Consider the following 22,397-nt stretch of genomic DNA (forward strand, 5'->3'; position numbering starts at 1 on the left):
ATGAGCAATGTGACTGGGGACTTGTCAAGATTATTTTCATAGACTCAGGAAAGTGCATGACACTGAAGTCATCAAACCTAAGACACAAGTTGGACCTCAGGACTTATCCACCAGGCAAGTCACAGCTCATGCAGGTTTATTCTGCACACCCACTTCCGAATCACAAGAAGACCACAGACTTGGTGGCAGTAGAAGTGTAGATTCCTCGACTCCGGTTGCTCCGTTAGGTTTGAAAAGGAAGATGGCCCATGTGGAAGCTTCCCACTCTCTCATCTAGGTCCCCCTATCACCAATACTGGCATTTGTAAGATAGTTGTTCAGAACAAAGGGAGCCCCAGAGTGGACTGTGGCAGCCACAGGCACCTTTGTGTGAATTAGAGAGGCAGGGCCTCTGGGTGTGTTGCTGTCCTCCGGGACCTGGCTCGTGGAGATGAAGGGGCCTTGGTATGTCTTCCAGTATCACTTCCTCTGCTTCTGTGCAGACCCAGCCCCACAGCAGGGCACAGACCTATGTGAAGAGAGCGAGCTGGATTTCAGCTCCCACTTCCCGCTCCGCTCGCTCTGTGTAAAGCACAAGCATGTACAACTATAGTCAGCAGCCCAGCTGGTCTACGCACAGAGACGACTGTGCACGTGCACACGTACAATCAAAGAAACTGCAGAGTTCATCTAAAACCAGTGAGCCACAGAAGAGGAGAGCTTTGGGAACAACTTACACGTATTCTTTCTCTACTTTGTTTTTTGAGGTTTCTTTTTTCTCTTAGAGACAGGGTCATACTCTTAGAGGCAGGCTGCAGTGATAGGATCATAGCTCATTGCAGCCTCGGCCTCCTGGGCTCAAGGGATCTCCCCACCTCTGCCTCTCAAGTAGCTGGGACTACAGGTGTGGACCATCGTGACTGGCTAAGTTCTTCGGTTTTGTTAGAGAAAGGATCTCACTATGTTACCCAAACTGGTCTCATACTCCTGGACTCAAGAAATCCTCCCGTCTCAGCTTCACAAAGTGCTGGACTGAGAGGCATAAACCACCACACCAGGTTATTTCTCCCCTTCATCCCACATACGCTCTGTGTAGGTCCACCAGGTGCCAAGAATACAGTGCTGAGCAGACTCCATCCCTGCTCTCCTGGAGCTTAAGCTAATGGAGGAGAAAGGCATCCGCGAAATAACTACACAATGAAAATATACTTATAAACTTTGGTCAATGCTCCTGAGAAAGGAAATCTCCATATATGCCTGTGACCCAGAAACCTGATGTAGACCCGCAGTCTCGAAGAAGCAGGGTCTGGGATCAGGGGATACGTAAAGCTGTGAGAGGCGGAGAAGAAGAGAGGTCTGCGAGAGGCCCCAAAGAAAGCCTACGCCTGAGGGAGCCTGGCACAGCCAGATCAGAGCAGCCAAAGTGCAGGCCACAGGAAGAAGAGGATCACAGGGGAGGCCAGGGCCAGGCTACGAAGCCATTTGGGTTGTATTAAGACCAAGGAGAGGCCAAGGAAGTGGTTTCAGTGGCTGGGTTGATAGGATCAGATTTGCATTTGAAATGTACAGCAGGGCTGTCCTGTGGAGAAAGGAATGTTAATTGAGGAAAGGAAGATGCAGCTTAAGAGGAGGTTGTTGAAGCAGTCCTGGTTAAAGATGACGACAGTTGGGAACTGACATGAGGGTGGCAGCAGTGAAGATGAAAAGAAGTGGCCAGCCTTGAGAGAAAATTTGGAGGGGAGAGAATCTGCAGTTGTTGGCATGGAGAGCTGGAGGCAAGCCCTAGAGGGGGCACTTGTGTTTGTGGACCTTACTGGCTTTGGAAGTATGCTTGGCTTTCTCTGGTTGGTCCTGAGTTAGACGTGGAAACAATAAAAGTATGGGAAACTGGCAGTCACTGACTCAGTCCTGGCCATTTTGGGCTGATTGCTGCAGAGGCACAGGTCACAGATCGTCTTGTACAGTCAGACCATTTTTCGTTGGCACATTCAGTTTGGTCTCCCTTCCCCTTGTGGTCATTCTCTCACTGGAGAGTTTGGACAGCTCAGGGGAGGCTAGAGATCCAGATCTTCACAGCTTGGAGGTTGTCTGGTTGCCCCCATAGGCAATCATTTCATGAGAATTCTTTTCTTTGCGTTGTAGCATCACGGAGATCATCTGATGACAGAGCAGCTGCACAGAAGCACTGCAGACCCTGCAGAGGATGCAACCAACAGCATCATGACCACTATGACAAAACATGACTAATAGTTCTCATAAGATGCTTCTGAACTGGGAACACCAGTTTCCCATCCCAGGACAAGAGAACAAATCCCACAGGCCACAGGGGATCCCATAGGATCAGCCTTAAAGAGACAAATAGTTTTTTCCTTACGGCATTGTATAGTCTCTTTCACTTTGCCTGTTTCATTCATCCAAGTACAGCGAAGAGTATTAGCAGCACAGATGCCATGACTCGCCAACAAGAAATCTACAGCAATAGGCTTGTTCATCACCATGTATACCAGTGAGCTGAGACTGGCCTGTGTTCCATCCAGGGCACAGGAGGTGGTGTTCACACTTCTCACTTCTGCCAGAGTGAGTAGTAATTTTCTCAAAGTCTCCTCTACTTGTATGATTCCCACCTCTGGGAACACTGCTCTGCTTGTTCGTATAAACAATGAGTCAGTAATTTCTCCAGGAATAGTGTCTGAATGATCAGCCGGATTTCCAGCCTTGGTGATTTCTAAAATTAGAGTCTCTATGTATAGACAAGTCTCAGAATTCTATTCCTAAAGTGCATGAGAGGCTGGGGCAAGGTGGCTCACGCCTGTAATCCCAGCACTTTTGGGGGCCAAGGTGGGCAGATCACGAGGTCTGGAGATCGAGACCATCCTGGCTCGAACATGGTGAAACTCCGTCTCTACTAAAAATACAAAAAAATTAGCCGGGCATGGTGGCGGGCACCTGTAGTCCCAGCTACTCAGGAGGCTGAGGCAGGAGAATGGCGTGAACCCGGGAGGCGGAGCTTGCAGTGAGCTGAGATAGCGCCACTGCACTCCAGCCTGGCTGACAGAGTGAGACTCCATCTCAAAAATAAAATAAAATAAAATAAACTTCATGAAAGCAATCAGCTCTGGACCCAAAGAAAGCAGCATCCAATAGGGGTGTATGGAGATCCAGGAAAAAAAGGGATTTGTCTATGACACTAGCTTGGAACCAAGGTTTTACATTAGCTGGGTTATGCTAATTGGGTCTCTATTGGTATCTTTAAGGTGGCAAATACTGGTCTATCACTCTATGAAGGTTGTTGAATGCAAATTTAGTTTTAGGTTTTATTGTTCATGTAGATGCAAGTGGAAACGCTATCAGCTGTGATCTGCTATGTCTCATTTAATAAAACTAGAATTGCCTAGAGGTTTTCATCATTGGAATGTGGTGATTGATGGCATGTCCTGTAGTCAGTAAGATTGAGGGCACTGACTACTGTCTGGGATCATCTGAGAATGGTGTTAGACTATTTTCTGATCTAACTATTATCATAAAAAGGGAAGAAAAGAGAAAAAGGGGGTCACTATGAGTGGACAGCAACAAGAGGCCTACAGAAAATTAGAAGAATGATCATAGGCAAAAGATGAAAACTCGGCCGGGCGCGGTGGCTCACGCCTGTCATCCCAGCACTTTGGGAGGCCGAGACGGGCGGATCACGAGGTCAGGAGATCGAGACCATCCTGGTTAACACGGTGAAACCCCGTCTCTACGAAAATACCAAAACTAGCCGGGCGAGGTGGCGGCGCCTGTAATCCCAGCTACTCCGGAGGCTGAGGCAGGAGAATGGCGTGAACCCGGGAGGCGGAGCTTGCAGTGAGCTGAGATCCGGCCACTGCACTCCAGCCTGGGCGACAGAGCCAGACTCCGTCTCAAAAAAAAAAAAAAAAAAAAGATGAAAACTAAAACAAGAATCAGAGTCTTGGTCCACTGTCTTGAGCAGAAACTTTCCACTGTTTGAGCTTGTTCTAAAGGTCTTGAGTCAGCTTCCTACTTCCTAAGATGGGCTGCTTCTGGGGAATCTCTAAAGCTTGAGGTCTGCTCTTGGAATAGGCTTCCAATTGTGTGGGATTCTGGATTGCTTCTTTAGCAAGTTGTGAAATGTTTGGAGTTTCACTGCTATGGTTGTTGTAAACGTAGATGGTAAGTCCCTTCCAACAAAATTTAAGAGCAATTTTCTCAGACATCTCTTCTAACAGACAAAATCTCCAGGTTGAAGATCATGAGGAAGCTATTTAGGAAGATGTTGTAAGAAGGTGGCTGTTGAATATTGAACATCACCAGTATTTTGCTCGTCTGGGTGCAGCAGGGCCAGGGCTAGTATCAGAAGTGAAATCCTAAATGCATTACAAGCTGTCTTGGTCCATTCTGGCTGCTATAACAAAATATCAGACTGAGTGGCTTATAAACAACAGAAATTTATTTCTCACAGTTCAGGAGGCTGGGAAGTCCAAGATCAAGGCAGTGATCGGATTCAGTGTCTGGTGAGGTCCTAGTTCATCATAGAAGGCCACCTTCTCACTATACCTCACATGGTGGAAGAAGTGATGGGTCTCCTCTGGGTCTCTGTTTACAAGGGCACTAACCCCATCTGTGAGGGCTTCACCCTCATAACTTATTCACTTCCCAAAGACCCCACTCTTAATAAATCACATTGGGGGTTAGGATTTCAACATATGAGTTTTGATGAGATGTTCGGTCTATAGCACCAGTTCAGAGGGTAATTGACGTTTCCCTGAAGGAGGGAAACATATGGCCAGAAGGGGAGTGAGACTACCTTTGGCCAAAGGAACTCCAGGGTTTCTGAAATTTTTCCTACCTTTAATTAAGGATGCCGTTGGCTCTCTCAATCTATTCAGAATATGTGGGTAGCGAAGGCAGTGTGGTTTGGGGGTAGGAGGTAACACTTTATAGGATCCTCTTATAATGGCTCCATAGAGTGTGTACCTTGGTCACTTGATGTGAAAGCGGAGATGCTCCAAGATTGGAAACATGAAAGCAAGCAGCTTTTTAGGAACTGTAAGGGCTGTGGCTTTTTGTTAAGGAAATATTTTAACCCACCCTGAAAATAGACATGCAATAACTAAAACATCCTCAACTCTCACGGAGGGCAGAGGCAGGTAAAATCCATCTGCATTAGCCTGTTTTCACGCTGCTGATAAAGACATACCTGAGACTGGGCAATTTACAAAAGAAAGAGGTTCAGTTGGACTCACAGTTCCACATGACCGGGGAGGCCTCACAATCATGGCAGAAGGTGAAAGGCACGTCTCATGTGGTGAGCAAAAGAGAGTAGAGCCAAGTGAAATGGTTTCTCCCTTATCAAATCATCAGATCTCATGAGACTTATTCACTACCATGAGAACAGCATGGGGGAAACCGCCCCCATGATTCAATTCTCTCTCACTGGGTCCCTCCCGCAACATGTGGGAATTATGGAAGTACAATTCAAGATGAGATTTGGTGGGGATACAGAGCCAAACCATATCACTATCTGAAGATGCTCATGGGGCTATTGAGATCTTAATCCCTGGCCATGTTCCATCTTTATGGATTTTTCCATGATTATATGGTCAACAGGTCATAACACATGCCCAAAATAATCTCAACTATCTTTTTAAAGTTCTCCCACCAATATCAATTTAAGATAGTAACCAATTTGTCTGTACCATGAGCAGTAGTTTCACTGAGAAATTTAGCCAATATTCATCTGAAATCATCTAGTACCACCAACAGGCCTTCTTGGAAGTGCCAGAGATTATCTGAGTAACGGTACAACCAGGCTTCTTCCATAACAGTGGATATCTTATAACGGCCTCTTTGAATCCCTCCAGGGGTTTATTCTTTAGGGGTTTAGATTAGGATCACAGCCTTTGTTAAAACGGTTTGGCATGAGGACCAAGTATTTCCTTTAGTTTCCATGGTGTCTCTTCTTGCCTAGGCCTCAGCCTTATTAATAGAAGGGAAAGGCTTCACCTCTTTAGGAAGTAGGAGTCCAGCTAAAAGCTTCTGAACTTGTCCATTTTGGATGGGGGTCCCAGTAGAAGTGAGAAACCTCCTGTTTCCAAAGCTTCCCACAGTTGTGTGCTGCTCCCAAAGCCCACCTGCTGTCTCTGTGTGCAGCCCCTCTGGACTCTCACTGTCTGATAATCTCTAGTAAGCACAGTGAGCTTGGCCATCAGGGTTGATTTTACCTCGGGAGAGGACGATATCCTTAACAAAGAAGAGAGAGTGGTGATAGCACATCCTACCTGACCACTTTCAGCTTCACTTTTGAGCTATAATCCATCCACAAATAGTATTAGGTCAGGGTTTTCCATCAAGGTCTCCAGTGAACCTAAAAAGTTACAGAAGGCTCCCTGGCTGAGGTAGCACTCCCTTCAGGCTCCCTTTCCTTGGCAGAGGCATGAGAGCAGCAGGATTCAGGGCATTGCAGCGTGAACAGTAAGGGGAGAGGAACAGAATCTCCTAAAAGGCTAATTGGCTGGCTGGGAAGTATGCATTTTCAGACAGCAGCAATGTCCGCATGGAAGCAGGAACAAGGAGGTCAAATGGGGAGACGAGAACTGTGATATGGTTTAGCTCTGTGTCCCCACCCAAATCTCATCTCAAATTGTAATCCTCATGTGTCGTGGGAGGAACCTGGTGGGAGGTGACTGGATCACAGGAGTGCTTTCCCATGTTGTTCTTGTGATAGTGAGGGAGTTCTCACAAGATCTGATGGTTTAAAAGTGGCAGTTTCCACTGAGTTCTCTCTCTCCTGCCACCATATTAGAGGTGCCTTGCTTCTCCTTCACCTTCTGCCATGATTGTAAGCTTCCTGAGACCTCCCCAGCCATGTGGAACTGTGAGTCAACTAAACTTCATTATAAATCACCAGTTGCAGGTAGTATCTTTATAGCAGTGTGAAAATGGACTAATACAAACCAGTTCATCAGAAGCCTCAAAAAGTTTTCAGTGTCAGCTATTGTCCTAAGACAAGGAGAATAAGCCTCTGCACCCAGATCAAGGGTAAAGCGATAGTGAGTCTAGGATCTTTGATGGTTCCCAGGAAGTTGAATAAAAACCCCAAGCACTTGCGCAGATTGCTCCTGCAAAACCGACCATGGGAACCTTTGCAGTTAGGGATGCCAAGGGAAGGGGCCATTGAAGAGCCTTCTCCAGGTCCCAGAGGCCTGTGCATGTTTATGCTCCCAAAGCAAAGGATCTCTTACTGAGTCCTTAGTCAATTCACAAAAAAAAAGTGTAGTAATTTTAGAAAAATCTGGCACTTATTGCAGTATCCAATGAAACCTAGAAATCCTCTCGATTGTCATTCTGTGAGAGATTTGGAATCAACTTGGGTAGTCTCCTTAGATAGGGCATGTCCTGAATAATAAACTATGTTTGGGCAAAATGGTAACATGTCTTCTGAAACATTATGTCCCTTTTCTACCAAGGCTGAGAGAAAGTCAATGGAATCTCTTTTGGAGGCTTCTTTGTTCTCTGAGAAATGTAGGAAATCATCTATATATAGTATCAGAACCAAATCCATGGAAATTTAGATCTTTTATGTTTTTTTTTCTTTTTTCTTTTTTTTTTTTTTTTTTGAGACAGGGTCTCACTCTGTCACCCTGAGTATTTCAGGCTGGAATGCAGTGATGCAGTCATAGCTCACTGCAGCCTCAACCTCCTGGACTCAAGTGATCCTCCCACCTGAGCCTCCCAAAGTGCTGGGATTACAAGCATGAGTCACTGCACATAGCCATCTTTTAGGTCTTGATTGAGGACCTGCAAAAAATAGGAGGGAGTTTCATTGAGACTCTAAGGCATAACTTAGAGTATACTCTTGTCCTACCTAGGTGAGGACGAAGGGTACTGAATGTCTCTATGCGGGGTCACGCCGAACAAGACAAAGAATCTCTATCATGACGGCAAGTGGCTTCAGGAGGGGTTGACAGCAGCAAGGGGTTTGGGTTAGGAGCCACTGGGAAGCAAGAGATGACAATTTTCTTGATGGCCTTCAGACCTTGAAAAATCGACATCCTCATCCATTTGGTTTCTTCACTGGCAGAACAAGAGCATCAAGAGCTAGTGAAGTGCATGAGAAGGCCTTTGGATCCAAGGCCTTCAAAGATTGGTGTCAGCCCTTTGTTTCTGGCTTCAAGGAATATGGGGGAAGTTTGGGTTACAGTGTGGTAGAAGAGTTGTTGGGAAAAGGTAGGGCATCTGGGCACAGGGGAGAGGAGGAAGGAGTTGATGGAGGTGTGGAAGGAGAGAAACAGGAGAGGACAAGGGGGAGGAGGAGGGCTAGACACAGGGGGACACGGAGGGCAGGCGGCTGAGGGGCTGTTTGTCAAGTCAGTCATTAGCATTGGCCAGACACTCTCTTAGCGAAATACTTTTTTATTCACAAATTAATTTGGAGGCCTCTGCATTTAGGCCTGGGGAATCTTATTCATTTTCTTCTATAAAGAATCTCTGAAATGAACAATGTTTTTCAAGCCAAATGTTCCCAGAGTTGCCACTGAAGACCCAAGTCACCCTTGGTGAAGTTTTGCCATTTAGAAAGATCAGCATGAGAACTGGGACCATGAGAAGCATAAGTCTTTCCTGGAAGAGCAGAGGATTAAACTGTGGATGCCCTGTGAGCTGGTGACGGGCAGCAGGCGTGTCATGCCAGTGCACAGTGTGTCTCAGGTCCCCAGCCTGTGGGCCGGCTTCCTCCAAAAACAGACCCAGGACCCAGCACCAGACCCCCACCCCCAAGCAGAAAACCAGAGAGAATGTTCTAAAAGCCAAGTTCTCAGGACAAAACCCCTGGACAGCAGAATCTTGCCCAGTTTCCCTGGTGATCCACAGCCAAGTTCATGGATGTGAACAAGGGTCCAGTAAGAGCTGCAGACTCGCCTGTCTGTGAGGCTGACCCATGTGCCCCTCATGCTTCTCGTTACTATGATGAACACCACGTTGAGAAAGCACAGCACTGTGCTCAAGATGCAAAGGAAACCATAGACAAAGAACTAAGGGCAGTTGGGAGAATGATGCATGAACTGTAGGGAATACTAATAAATAGATATAAATAGATAATAAATATATATAAATAAATATTAATAAATATATAGTTGTGTGTCAAGCACAAACAACCAAATAAAATTTCTGAAGCCAAAAAGTACAATCACGGAAATGAAAAATTCAACAGAGAGGCACAGCAGCAGATTTGATTAAGCAGATGAAAGGATCAGCAAACTTGAATATAGGGCAATTGAAATTATCCAGTCAGAGGAGCAGAAAGAAAAAAGAATAAAGAAAAATGAGGCCAGGTGCAGTGGCTCATGCCTATAATTCCAGCACTTTAGGAGGCCAAGGTCAGAGGATCATTTGAGGCCTGGAGTTTGAGACTAGCCAGAGCAACAGAGTAAGGCCCTATCTCTACAAAAAATTAAAAAGTAAATTATCTGGGCATGGTGGCATGCAGCTATAGTCCTACATATTCAGGAAGCTGAGGTGGGTGGATCACTTGAGCCCAGGAGTTTGAGGTTACAGTGAGCTATGATTGTGCCACTGCACTCCAGCATGGACAACAGAGCAATACCCTGTCTCTACAAAGGAAAGAAAAAAATGGGGGCCAGGTATGGTGACTCACGCCTGTAATCCCAGCACTTTGGGAGGCTGAGGCAGACGGATAACAAGGTCAGGAGATCAAGACCATCCTGGCTAACACGGTGAAACCCCGTCTCTACTAAAAATACAAAAAATTAGCTGGGCATGGTGGCAGGCACCTGTAGTCCTAGCCCTAGCTACTTGGGAGGCTGAGGCAGGAGAATGCTGTGAACCCAGGAGGTGGAGCTTGCAGTGAGCCAAGATCATGCCACTGCACTCCACCCTGGGCAACAAAGCAAGACTCCGTCTCAAAAAAAAAAAAAAAAAAAAAGGAAAGAGAAAATAATGGCCAAAAAACTTCTCAAATTTGATGAAACACATGAATCTACATATCCAAGAAGCTCAATGAACTCCAAACAGGATAAACTCAAAGAGATTCACAATGAGACACACTACAATCAAAATACCAAAAGCCAAAGATAACGAGAAAATCTTGAATGCAGCCAGAGAAAAGCAACTTGTAACATACAAGTGATCTTTAATAAGATTAACAGCCAATTTATCACCAGAAACTATGGAGGCCAGAAGCAGTGGGATGATATGTTTTACATTACTGAAAGAAAAAAAACTGTCAAGTAGCAATTTTATATCTGGCAAAACTATTCTTCAAAAATGAAGTAGAACTCAAGATATTCCCAGATAAACAGAAGCTAACCATTTATCACAAGTAGACCTTAGCTACAAAAAATGCTAAAGCGAACACAAGGTCAAACAAAAGAAATCTAGATGGCAACTCAATGTTATACAAACAAATAAAGATCTCTAGTAAAAGTAAATATGTAAGTAAATATAAAAGCTAGTATTATTGTATTGTTCGATTGTAACTCCAATTTTTGTTGCCTATGTGACTCAAAGGACAAAAGCATAAAACAATAATTATAAATCCGTCTATGCTAATGGTCACACACATATAAATATGTAATTAATGGCAGCAACAATGTAAAGTAGGAGATGAATCTGGATAGGAGTAGAATTAATGTATGCTGTTGAAGCTATGTATCAATTTAAACTAGATTGGTATAAATTTAGGATTTAACTCTAATCCTAATAATAACCACAAAGAAAATAACTATATGGAAAAGAAAAAAGGGGGAAATCAAAATTGTTCAAGCCCAAAAGAAGGCAATATTGGAGGAATTAAGGAATACAATTAAGGAAATATAGAAAACAAATAGCAAAATGGCAGAAGTAAATTCTTCATTATCAGTAATCACATTAAATGTAAATGGATTAAATTCACCAATTAAAGGGCAGAGGCCGGCAATATAAATTTTAAAACATGATCCAAGTATATGCTGCCCACAAGAGACTCACTTTACACCCAAGACAAAAGTTAAAAGTGAAATGATGGAAAAAATTGCACACAAAGAGCAACCAAAAGAGCTAGAATGGCTATATAAATATCATAGCAAACAGATTTAAGTAAAACATAGTTATGAGAAAAAATAGGATGTTATATATTGATAAAAGGGCCAAGTCATCAATAAAATATAACAATTATAAATATAAGCATATATGCATCAAACAATGGAGCTCCAAAACATATGAAGCAGACATTGACAGAATTGAAGGGAGAAACAGTTCTACAATAATAATTAGAAATTTCAATACCCCATTTTCAATAATGAGTGGAATATATAGACAATCAATAAAAAATAGAATGTAAACACTATAGACGAATTAGACCTAACAGACACATAGAGAATACTCCATCCCACAACAGAACATAAATTATTCTCAAGTACAGACTGACCATTAAGTTTTTAATAAATAATAAATATCTGTTCTTTAGATCAGTTGGCTACTGGTAAAAAATATATATAATGATTCATTTGGGCCTTTGAATCTACATGCTACCTTTATTTCTAGTATTTCTAATGTGCTTTGCACTCAGAATTCAGTATAGTGTCAAGCAGAAACAAGCATTTCCTTGCGTCTACAGTTTCTGCATGTGATTGAAGTCCATGTAGAATGATTGTCAATAAGGAAAAAAACTGTATTTAAACTAAAATTATGCTGTTGCTTCCCCACTTGCTAATTTTTTGATGGAAGGAAATACTGCTCATATGAGAGGTTGGGAAAGTGAGACTTTGATCAGTCCACTGTCTCTACCAATGCTGGCAAGTTTATTATAGAAATTAAATATGGTAATAGAAAAGAAGGTATATTACTTTTACATTGCTCATAAAATTTTTCTACTCTAAAGAGCAAATTCAAATTTTGATATGATTGTCTTTATGCTGAGGCTACATTACTATAAATTAGGTTAGAGTAGGGAAGCAGATTAGAAGATTTAAAATGAGACAAAATAGAAATTTTCTTTTCCTTTATTTTCTTTTATCCCTTTTATCCCCTTTGTAGTAATTCTTGTTTATTAGCTCCTAATAAATTATATAATCTTTCAGATAGTTTATATCTGAACATTTCATCCAAATAGTAAAGTGAAACAAAAACAATGCCTTTTATGCTGACTTATTCACCTTTTTCTAATAGAGATTTTGTCACATCTTGTTAAGCATTCAACTCACAATTACTGAGCATCACTGCTCCTTGTTATAGAGAAGGCAGTCAGTGAGAAGGACAGACAAGATAATTCATGCTGACAACAAGCAATAGATGTTTATACTGGATCTTCTAGGAGAAGCAGGATGGGGAGGGGAAAAACATAGGAAAACTTTTCCTAGAGAAGATGAGACCTGACTTGAATCTTGAAAAAGAAATAGGGCTTTAGACCATCAGACTAGAATAAATGCCTTCAAGGCAAAGGGTTAGCATATGTAAAGACAGGTATGCTGCTGTCTATGGCTACACACACACATTCCTTAGAATTGCTGGCAGTTCACTTGCATCTCAAAGAAATGTTATTTTCTTCTTTATTTCATGTGTGCAGAGAAGCTTTAGTTACACATGAAATGAGTTACCTTTCTCTAGAGCTCTTCGTACTCAATCAGGAAGCACTAACTAGGCTTTGCTCTGGAATGCTGGATCAGGGATGCCCAGCAGAGAACCACCTGCAGGCTGGGGCAGAAGTGTCAAATTGGGCATGTGCAACGGTAGTCCCTTATGAAGGAGAAGTGGTTTATATGAGTTCTGCAAGGATACTAGTGCTCCCTTCATTAATATGTGAATTAGTCTGTTGTCACATTGCTATAAAGAACTACCTGAAACTGGGTAGTTTATACAGAAAAAAGGTTTAATTGACTCACAGTTCCCCAGGCTGTACAGGAGGCATGGCTGGGGTGGGGGTCTCAGGAAACTTACAGTCCTGGCAGAAGGCAAAGGGGAAGCAAGCACATCTTCACATGACAACAGGAGGAAGAGCAAAGAGGAAACCCTACGCATTTTTAAACAACCAGCTTTCATGAGAACTCACTCACTATCATGAGAACGGCAAGGGGGAAATCTGCCTTCATGATCCAGTCACCTCCCACCAGGTCCCTCCCCTAACACTGAGGATTACAATGCAACATGAAATATGGGTGGGGACACACAGCCAAACCATATCAATATGTTTCTCCATGCTTTCATAAAGACGGTGCTCAATACTCTCTTAGCAGAACCTAGTGAGAAGATGCTTGAGCAGGACTCACTTGATAAATCGACATCATTTATATCTCCTTAAGCCTTTAAATTATTTCCTCTACACTAAATCAAGTTATGGATCTCAACTTCATTTAATGTGGCCACAAACTACTCCAGCTATATTTTTCTAAAAGAATTCTAATTTGCATGTTTGTAATCTGTTCTAGAGAGTGAGCGAGGGCCTGACCCATTGCTTTTCCTAAGCAATGGATGGATGGGAACCCCTACTCCCAGGAGGAGTCCTAGCTCTTTAGGAGCAGTGCTGCCAAGAACAAAGGATGCCAGGTGTATTCATCCTTTCTCACATTGCTCTAAAGAAATACCTGAGACTGGATAATTTATAAAGAAAATAAGTTTAATTGGCTCACGGTTCTGCAGGCTGTACAGGAAGCATGATGCTGACATTTGCTTGGCTTCTGGGGAGGCCTCAGAAAACTTACAATCATGGTGGAAGGTGAAGGGGGAGCAGGAACGTCTTACAGAGCAGGAGCAAGAGAGAGAGCGAGAGGGGAGGTGCTGTACACTTTTAAACAACAAGATCTTGAGAGAACTCACCATTGTGAGTATGGTGCTGAGGGGATGGTGCTAAACCATTCATGAGAAATCCACCCCCATGATCCAATCATCTCCCACCAGTCCTCACCTCCAACACTGGGGATTAAAATTCAACATAAGATTTGGACAGAAACACAGATCCAAACCGTATCTCCAGGTCCATCAACTAACGAAGCAAACACAGTCATTCCCAGCTACTCACACTAACACATGGAGTCCAGAATATCTGCCAAGAACACCTGTATCAATAAATTCAGCCCAATCTAGCAGTTTTCCTCCTTCTCTAATACCAATAAAATTCATTTTTACACACTTTACTCATGTTTCTACTGATAACTAGGACAAATCATTTTTTTTGTTTTTGTTTTTTGAGACAGGGTCTTGCTCTGTCACCCAGGTAGGAGTGCAGTGGCATGATCACGGCTCATTGCAGCCTCGACCTCCCAGGCTCAGGCAATCCTCCTGCCTCAGCCTCCTGAGTAGCTGGAACCACAGGTGTGCACCACCACACCCGACTAATTTTTAAATTACATGTAGAGATGGGATCTATGTTCCTCTGGTTTGTCTTTAATTTCTGGGCCCAAGCAATCTTCCCCCTCAGCCTCCCAAAGTACTAGGATTATAGGCATGAGCCAATGCACCTGGCCAGAAAAAATGTTGTGTAAGCCTCTTTCCCCCAGTCAGATTTTGCATTCATCCCCCTTGGTGTGCAGGGATCTGACTGTGGTGATGGGTCTGGAGGCAGCAAGAGGTTTGGGGTTTGCTTTGAGAATGACCTGCTCTTGCAAGCTAATTGTCTCAATGAGAACATTACAAAGTCTTCCACAAGGGCAGGTTGATCCACTCAGGTGGGAAAAGAGCATTGGCTTCTAACAGCAAAAGGAAGATGATGTGGAATTTGAGGTTCCAGTTTCTCATTTGCATCACAATCCATCCAGTGATTCCCATTCCAATTCTTAGAGCCCTGCTCTTTTCCAATCAATGTCCTAACTTTCCAGGAAAATGCCTGGAAAGGCTGTGATATCAATTTGTGTTGTTCTTCAACACCCAGAAGGATAAAATTGGGTTGGAACACAGAGAAATGGCTTTCCAGCTTGGGGCCCAGCCTGCTTGCCTTTCACTCCAAATCAGAACAGTTTATGAAAGTTCCACTGACCTAGCAGGCATCCTTAGGACTCTGCACACAAGAAATCCATGCCTAGGGATTTTCAGGTAAAGGACATTGAGTCATTTCCCCATCAGCACTTCCAAGGTTCCAGTCTCTCTAGGGCACTTTACCATTTCCATTTTAGGCCCCTTTTCCTGCTCTTATTACTGTCAAAAAAGTTTCTAGGTGGGCATGGTGGCATGTAGCTATAATCCCAGCTACTCAGGAGTCTGAGGTGGGAGGATCGCTTGAGCCTAGGAGTTTGAGGGTGCAGTGAGCCATGATCATGCCACTGTACTCCAGCCTGGGTGAGGGAGCAAAACCCTGTCTCTTTTAAGAGAAAGCAAGAATGTTTCTAGCTCTGAGCTCTCCTTTCTGGATCCTTCACCTCATTTATGTTCCCATTACCACTTTCTGTTTCCACTCTATGGGGAGTTATCTGGACAACCCCAAAGGGCCCCTCATCCCTCAGGGGATCTTCATGGGGCTTCTCTTAGAGATTTGCAGTAAGTTTCCCTTAGAAACTCAGAGAAGTTCTGCAATTTTTTTAAGAACACCTTTTTAACGTGTCAATTCATATTTTGTTTGATTTAGTACTTTCAAAGCCAGTATAAGATCTGATCCTTTTTAGAAAGGTAGTAAAATGAAGAGACCCTATGTGAACAAATTAGACATAGTGGGAAAGACATAATTGTTACTGTACTTATCCCTTTCAAAGGGGAAGTACAGAGTTATTCAGAGAAGAGGGGAAGGAGACAGGTTCCAAGACGGTCTGGTGTTTCAGAGCACAGCACTGATGGCTTAGATGGGAGAAGCTAACTGCAGGCAGGACACTCACAGCCTAGAGACACCAAGGTGGTAATTCGCACCTACATCGTGAATAGCAGCTAAGAGTGAATTGCAACGTGTAGAGTAGAAACAGCCTGGGACAGGCTCGAGGTCAAGAGAACAAACAGATTTAGAAAAGCAGAGCTCAGTCAGTGTTGCCCGTGCAGCTTTACCTTAGTGGGAGTGTTTTGCTTGCAAAAGGAGAGTAAAAACAGGTTGTTCTCCAGACAGCTTGTTGCCAGTAAGACAGTGAGCGCTCCTCTCCCCTCGACTGCCTGGGCTCCCCAACCAGCATCTCAGATGCAGCACGTGCTCTGGTGCCCAAGAGGATTCGTCAAGTCAGTGGTTGTCTGGAAATTTCACACCCTTTGATAATAACAGCTCATCTTCGAGTGTGCCCCGCCTGCCTGCACTGTGCTGCCCCGTGTCAGCCACAGGCCATGGCCTGGCTGAGGTTGCACAGGTGATGCTCTGCCATTTCATTTCGGCTCATGCCACAAACAAGTGCTCTTTTCACGGCCCACATAACGCCATATTCTTCACACTTCTGTGCTTTTTCTTAGTGATTTTGCTGTTTAAAATGACCCCAAGCCCAGTGCTGACGTACTGTCTAGCATTCTAAGAGCAAGAGGCTGTGATGTGCCGCACAGAGAAAATGCGTGTGAGATAGCTTTATTCAGGTGTGAGTTCCAGTGCTGCTGGCCATGGACACAGTGTTAGTGGGATCACCAACATCTATTCAAAAAGGTGTCTTTAAACAGGAACACGCATAAGCAAGGTTATGTACTGATTGGTTGATGAAAATGTTGTGACCAGAGGCTCGCGGGAACCCAGCCCTGTATTTCCCCAGAAGCAAGGGCTCTGTATTCACAAATTCAGTGTTTAGGTGACTTTATAGAACTAACGGTGGCAAATCACAAGAATCAACTGCATCTGCCTCCATTTTGCTCCACAGAGAAGCAAAGTGACAAGGAGGGTACATAGAAAACAGCCAGTACCCTCCAGTCCCACACAAGCTGGTGTCCAGGGGCAGAGTGGCTTGTGCTAAGCCTCATCCCAGCCCCACTCAGATTTCCTTTGCGTTTCTGGTGATTCCCTCCTGTTTTCTCTGGTCCTCCAGAGTACAGTCTGTCCAGGGGCAGAGTGGCTTGTGCCAAGCCTCATCCCAGCCCCACTCAGATTTCCTTTGTATTTCTGGTGATTCCCTCCTGTTTTCTCTGGTTCTCCAGAATACAGTCTTCCAAGCTGTTTTAATCAGATTCATTCCCACCTTGATGAAGAACTAGTGAAACATTTGAGATTACTGACCTCCTAGTGGTCTTCAAATTCTTTAAGGTGAATACACCTGTAGGCTCAGTGTTTTGGGAGGCCAAGGAAGGGGGATTTGTTGAGTCCAGAAGTTTGAGACCAGCCTGGGCAACATAGCAAGACCTCACCTCTACCACAAAACAAAACAAAACATTTTGAGCCCAAAAAAAAGTCATTGTTTAAAAAATTGACTCATACATACTATAACCTAGATTCCCAAATTTAAAAAAGACAATTCACATTTCTCATATGAGGTAGAGAAGGGGAATTAATGTTTCATTCTCACACTGTATGATCAATTGAATAATTTGCCTCTGTGGGTCCTGTGGATCCAGGTCTTCAGCTGAGGCCCCTGGCAGCCTGCAAACCTTCCAGCCACCAGGCTCCTGAAGCAGCACAATCCACTGTCTGCGGCTCCTGAACACTGCTCCTGCCAGCAACGCTGATGGCGGATGGTGTGATGCCAACGCAAAATGGCTGTTGGTGGAAACACATTAGCTGTAATTACCAATTGTCACAGGTCTTTCTTTGAAAGGAATCTTTTACACAAAATCCAATATTACCATCAGCCTCTCCTTGGTTTCCAACATGCTCAGGTTAGCCACAGTGATCCCAACTTCTGTTTCGTGTCACCTCTTGGCATACACACCCAAAATGTCAACTCCTATGGGAACAAACACTAAGCAAAGTGCAAGACCATGGGAGGCGTTCATCACAAGATGGCGGACTCATGTGAGACCATGGAAGGCTCTCATCACAAGATGGCAGACTTGGATTTTGGCTGAATGTGTGGTGCAATTTGGAAAGAATGCTTTCGATTCCCTTTTACTGCATATGTCAGAACAATTTCCTGTTAACTAATATGATGTTCTTACTTTAATTTTAGTATGTTTTAGTACAAATATCTAGGAACAAATTCTTCAGTTGAACAATCTGAGAAACAAATTGCTCAACTGATCCAAGGTCTGTCATTGTCTCATTCTACAGATAAGGAAATTGCAGCTCAGAGAGACCAAGAAGATTGGGAGACAAGGGTCTTACTCTACGAGTGCCACAGCCTTCCAACACCAGACTTCAGCACCAAAACAGGGCCTGGCGTGGCCAGGCATGGCAGAGCAAAAACCAGGCTCCTGACAAACTCTCACACAAACTGGAGGAGGGATTTGGAGGGACAGTTAAGACCCAAACTCCAGTTTCAGCAAGTCTGCATCACAGTTTTACAATCTCATCTTTGACCTTTTTCTTCCTTCATATCTAATTTATCTTCATTTTCTGGGTTTTGTACAAGTTCTCAGCCATCATTAAATCACATTACAACTTCACCTACCACATCTTCTCTCCTTCCTCTTCCACCTTTGAGATACTTTCTTCCCTTCCTGTCATATAGACTTCTGACACCATGAAACAGTCTTCCCAAGTTGCCTGCTGTGATTAAAATAACTTTTAACTCCTCGGACACCACCTCTCTGCTGCTCCCTTTTTGCTGTTCTCTTCCATCAAGTGCTGGTTCCAAGCACTAAAAACAAACTCATATTCAGAAGTAAATTTTGTTCATTAATATACCAGGACACTCTTCCATTTCAGTTTGTTTTCTAAAAGACCACATAAAACTGCTGCTTTCTGAATTGTTTAAGGGGAAAGTTCACAATTGCATTTTAAAATAAAATAAAATGAGGCTCACATTGAGAACTCAGACTCTGAGGTTCTGCTGGGTAGGCAGCTCCCACACAGCAGGAATGTGTTCAACACACGCAGGCCAGGCACAGGCACAGCTGCATTTGTGTTCATCGTCCACAGAATGCACTGCCAACGAAGACGAATGTGAAATGAGGGCCCGGAACCTTTGAAGCTGGTAATTCACAAAAATTCCAACTATATATTTTGTATGGAAAACAAGGCGAAACTGTATAATACCTAATTCAGAACTTGTCCCTTATAATTGTCTCTTTTTTTTTGAGACGGAGTCTCACTCTGTCACCCAGGCTGGAGTGCAGTGACCGGATCTCAGGTCACTGCAAGTTCCGCCTCCCAGGTTTACGCCATTCTCCTGCCTCAGCCTCCCGAGTAGCTGGGACTACAGGCGCCCGCCACCTCACCTGGCTAGTTTTTTGTATTTTTTAGTAGAGACGGGGTTTCACCGTGTTAGCCAGGATGGTCTCGATCTCCTGACCTTGTGATCCGCCCGTCTCGGCCTCCCAAAGTGCTGGGATTACAGGCTTGAGCCACCGCGCCCGGCCAATAATTGTCATATTTTTAATAAATTTTACTCCTTTTCCTAAAAAAGCGGAATGCTTGCCATTTTTCAAACATGCACTTATCTTTTAAGATAGAAATGGTTTCCCCACACCTCTGTCCACCCTCACATATTTTATGCGCAGCCTCATTCGTGCGATGCAATGTGAGGTTTCTCTTAGGTGGACTCTCACTTCTCTTCACTTCCTCAGTGATTTTCTCCTATCCTTCTCTTTGGTTTTACTGTTCTTTAGTGCTAAATTATAAAATTAGAAGTAAAAGTGTTGTCTGGCCTTGCCCTGGTACACTGCTAGTGCTCACCAATAAATATGAACCGACTCCGTTTTGTCTGCGTGTGGTTTTGGGTCAGGGCTGCTCTTTAGCCATTCTGGGATCAGCTGTCCCTTGATAGCTGCCTGAGGGGCTAGGGAACACTCTGGAGGGTGTGGTGCGAGGAGCAGCCCATGGTTGAGAATGAATCCCTATTTTTGTGTCAGCTCTGATACCTGCTGGGTCAGGCGACCACATCCGACCAAAATCACGGGCTTTCTTCCTCTCTCCAGCTACGTAAATGATAACCACGCATCCAAATGTCACCTTAAAAACCCCAGAGCCTTGGTCTTGCTGTTAAAAGAGCTAATTGTGTCCTTGGGCACTAGCTGCCTTCATTCTCAAGGTACAGAGGAAATCGGTGAGGCCAGCCTTGGAAGACCCCCGGGTGGGGTGCAGTGTGGGTGCCTTCCTCTCGGCTCAGCCCCTCCCTCCTTCCTTCTCCACTTCTCAACTCTTTCACAGCCAGGAAGGGCCCCTGTACTCAATTTCTTTGTCCTGTCCTAGTAACTCCACTGTTCAACAACTCCATTTTTTTTTCCGGTGTTCTGCATCCTGTTTTTATTGTTGTGTGGCAGATCCCCACCGTAGAACATAATTGCAAGTACTCGGTGGTGCAAAAGAGCAGTTAGTACCTAAGTACAGATGGGAAACACGATTCTTTTGTTTTAAGTAAATACTTAAACATTGCTCAGGTCCTAAAGCATCTGGACTCTAGGTCTGAGTAGCGGAGTGCGTCTCCTGTGGGCCCGCAGGGACCCCTGGATTCCCTCCCTGCAGGGATCAAGATATGGAACTGGAGCCACAGCTGGATCACAAGACGTCCCTTTTCTAGAGCGTTTCCCGGCCCTCTACAGGCAGGATCCGGCAGGAAAAAGATGATCGGAATTTCTCGAAGGTCAATGGTCTGCACAGCTGAGGATTCTGTGTGGTTCTCTTGGTTCCCTTGGTGTCTGGAGGAGGCCGAGGCCCTTAGATGACCTTTCAGCTCCTCGCACAGGACCAGCACGAGGGGCCCCCGGCCTCTGAGGACGCTGGCCCAGTGCCCTGGAAGAAGGCCTTGTCCCCTCGTCTTTAAAGGTCTTCCCCCAACAGCCGAGGGTGTCATGTACGTGATGTGAGCTCCTCTGAGCCCAGGCTGCGTCATCGTCTGCCGCGCCATGTGGAAGGGGTGGGAGCTGCGGCCACGGTGGTCACCCAGCTCCCCACCACGGGCACACTCTTGGCATCCGGGAGCTCGCCCTTGGCTGAATTCTTCATGCTGAGACAGGCGGCCGGGAGATGATGGGTGCCCTGCACGGAGATGCTGAAGCCCTGGAGGCTCTGGAGCCCGTCAGACTGGGTGACCTTCACCAGGCAGTGTCCCAGGCCTCAGGACTCGGCTCTGTGCCCAACTTCCCAACATTGGCTGCCAGGCGGGTCTGGCAAAATCCTAGGGGTACAGAAAGCAAAGGGAGGTGGCACCGGCCACTGGAGGCCAGGCTGCCCACCAAGTACCTCCAGAGCCGCGTGTGCCTGTCCACGCCCTCCAGGGAACAGCTCACAAGTGAGCCAGTGAAACAATCCTTCATCCCTAGTGACCAAGAACCAGAGACAGCCAGGCCACTCACAGGAAGCACAAAGCCCCAGGAGCACCACGCCAGGAAATCTCCCCTCATGACAAAAGGAGAAGGTCTGAGGTCACCAGGAAAAATCATGAAAATCAACGAAAAGCTAAACATTTCAGGCTTTTTGTTTGTTTTTTAGAGACAGGGTTGTTGTTGCCCAGGCTGGAGTGCAGTGGTGCAATCACAGCTCACGGCTGCCTTGAACTCTGGGACTCAAGCAATTTTCCTGCCTCAGTCTCCCAAATAGCTGGGACTACAGGCGCGTGCCACCAGGCCCGGCTACTTTTTTTTTTTTTTGAAGATTGGGTATGTTGCCTCGGCTGGTGGCCAACTCCTGACTGACCTCAAGCAATTCTCTGCCTCAGCCTCCCAAAGTGCTCAGATTACAGGCATGAACCACCACACCTGGCCCTTCAGTTTTCTTTAAGAGGCATATTCCAGATAAACATATTAGAATATTTCAAAAGCATTGGTTTGTGTCAAAATCATTTTTCATTTTTTCAGAACACAGTCTATAAGCAACAAAAAGACAAATGCCACCATGGTCCAAATGTGCCCCCAAATGCATGTGTTGAAATGTGATTGGCAAAGTGATAGTATTAACAGGTGGGGCCTTTAGGGGTGACTGAGTCACATAGGCAGAGCCTTCAGGAATGGGATTTGTTACTTTATGAAAGGGCTGGTGGGAACTAGGCAGGTCCTTTTTCCCGTCCGCTTTCCACCGTGTGAGGACACAGCATCCCTTCCCCACAGAGGACACAGCAACAAGGGGCCATCCTGGAGGCAGAGAGCAGCCCTCCCCAGACCTCAGAGCTGCAGGGCCCTGATCACAGTCTTCCAGCCTCCAGAACTGTGAGAAATAAATTTATATTTTTTATAAGTTATCCAGTCTCAGATATTTTATTATAATATAACAGCATAAACAGATCAAGACAGAAGCCCGAGTACAATCACTCAACTGTGGAGTTTCAACTGTGGAGTTTGTTCGCTTTCTTTCTTTTCTTCCTTTCTTTCTTTCTTTCTCTTTCTTTCCTTCCTTCCTTCCTTCCTTCCTTCCTTCCTTTCTTTCTTTCCTTTCTTTCTTTCTTTTCTTTCTTTCTTTCTTTTTCTTTCTCTCTCTCTCCCTCCCTCCCTCCCTCCCTCCCTCTCTCTCTCTCTCT

General features: G+C 44.7%; 1 long non-coding RNA gene across 1 annotated transcript in view; it reads right to left on the reverse strand.

Annotated features, from left to right (window-relative positions):
- Nucleotides 1-17,468: 17,468 nt before the first annotated feature.
- The window catches only part of LOC108522976 (uncharacterized), an 11,741-nt gene continuing 6,812 nt past the window's right edge, over nt 17,469-22,397 (reverse strand). Inside the window, exons 3-5 of the long non-coding RNA XR_001883659.1 lie at nt 18,750-18,871; nt 17,632-17,732; nt 17,469-17,545 (exon numbers count right to left, since the gene is read on the reverse strand). This is a non-coding gene — a long non-coding RNA (uncharacterized LOC108522976). The remainder of the gene's footprint in view (nt 17,546-17,631; nt 17,733-18,749; nt 18,872-22,397) is intronic.

The sequence above is a fragment of the Rhinopithecus bieti genome, unplaced genomic scaffold, assembly GCF_001698545.2.
Source record: "Rhinopithecus bieti isolate Rb0 unplaced genomic scaffold, ASM169854v2 scaffold_69716, whole genome shotgun sequence".
Classification (NCBI taxonomy): domain Eukaryota; kingdom Metazoa; phylum Chordata; class Mammalia; order Primates; family Cercopithecidae; genus Rhinopithecus; species Rhinopithecus bieti.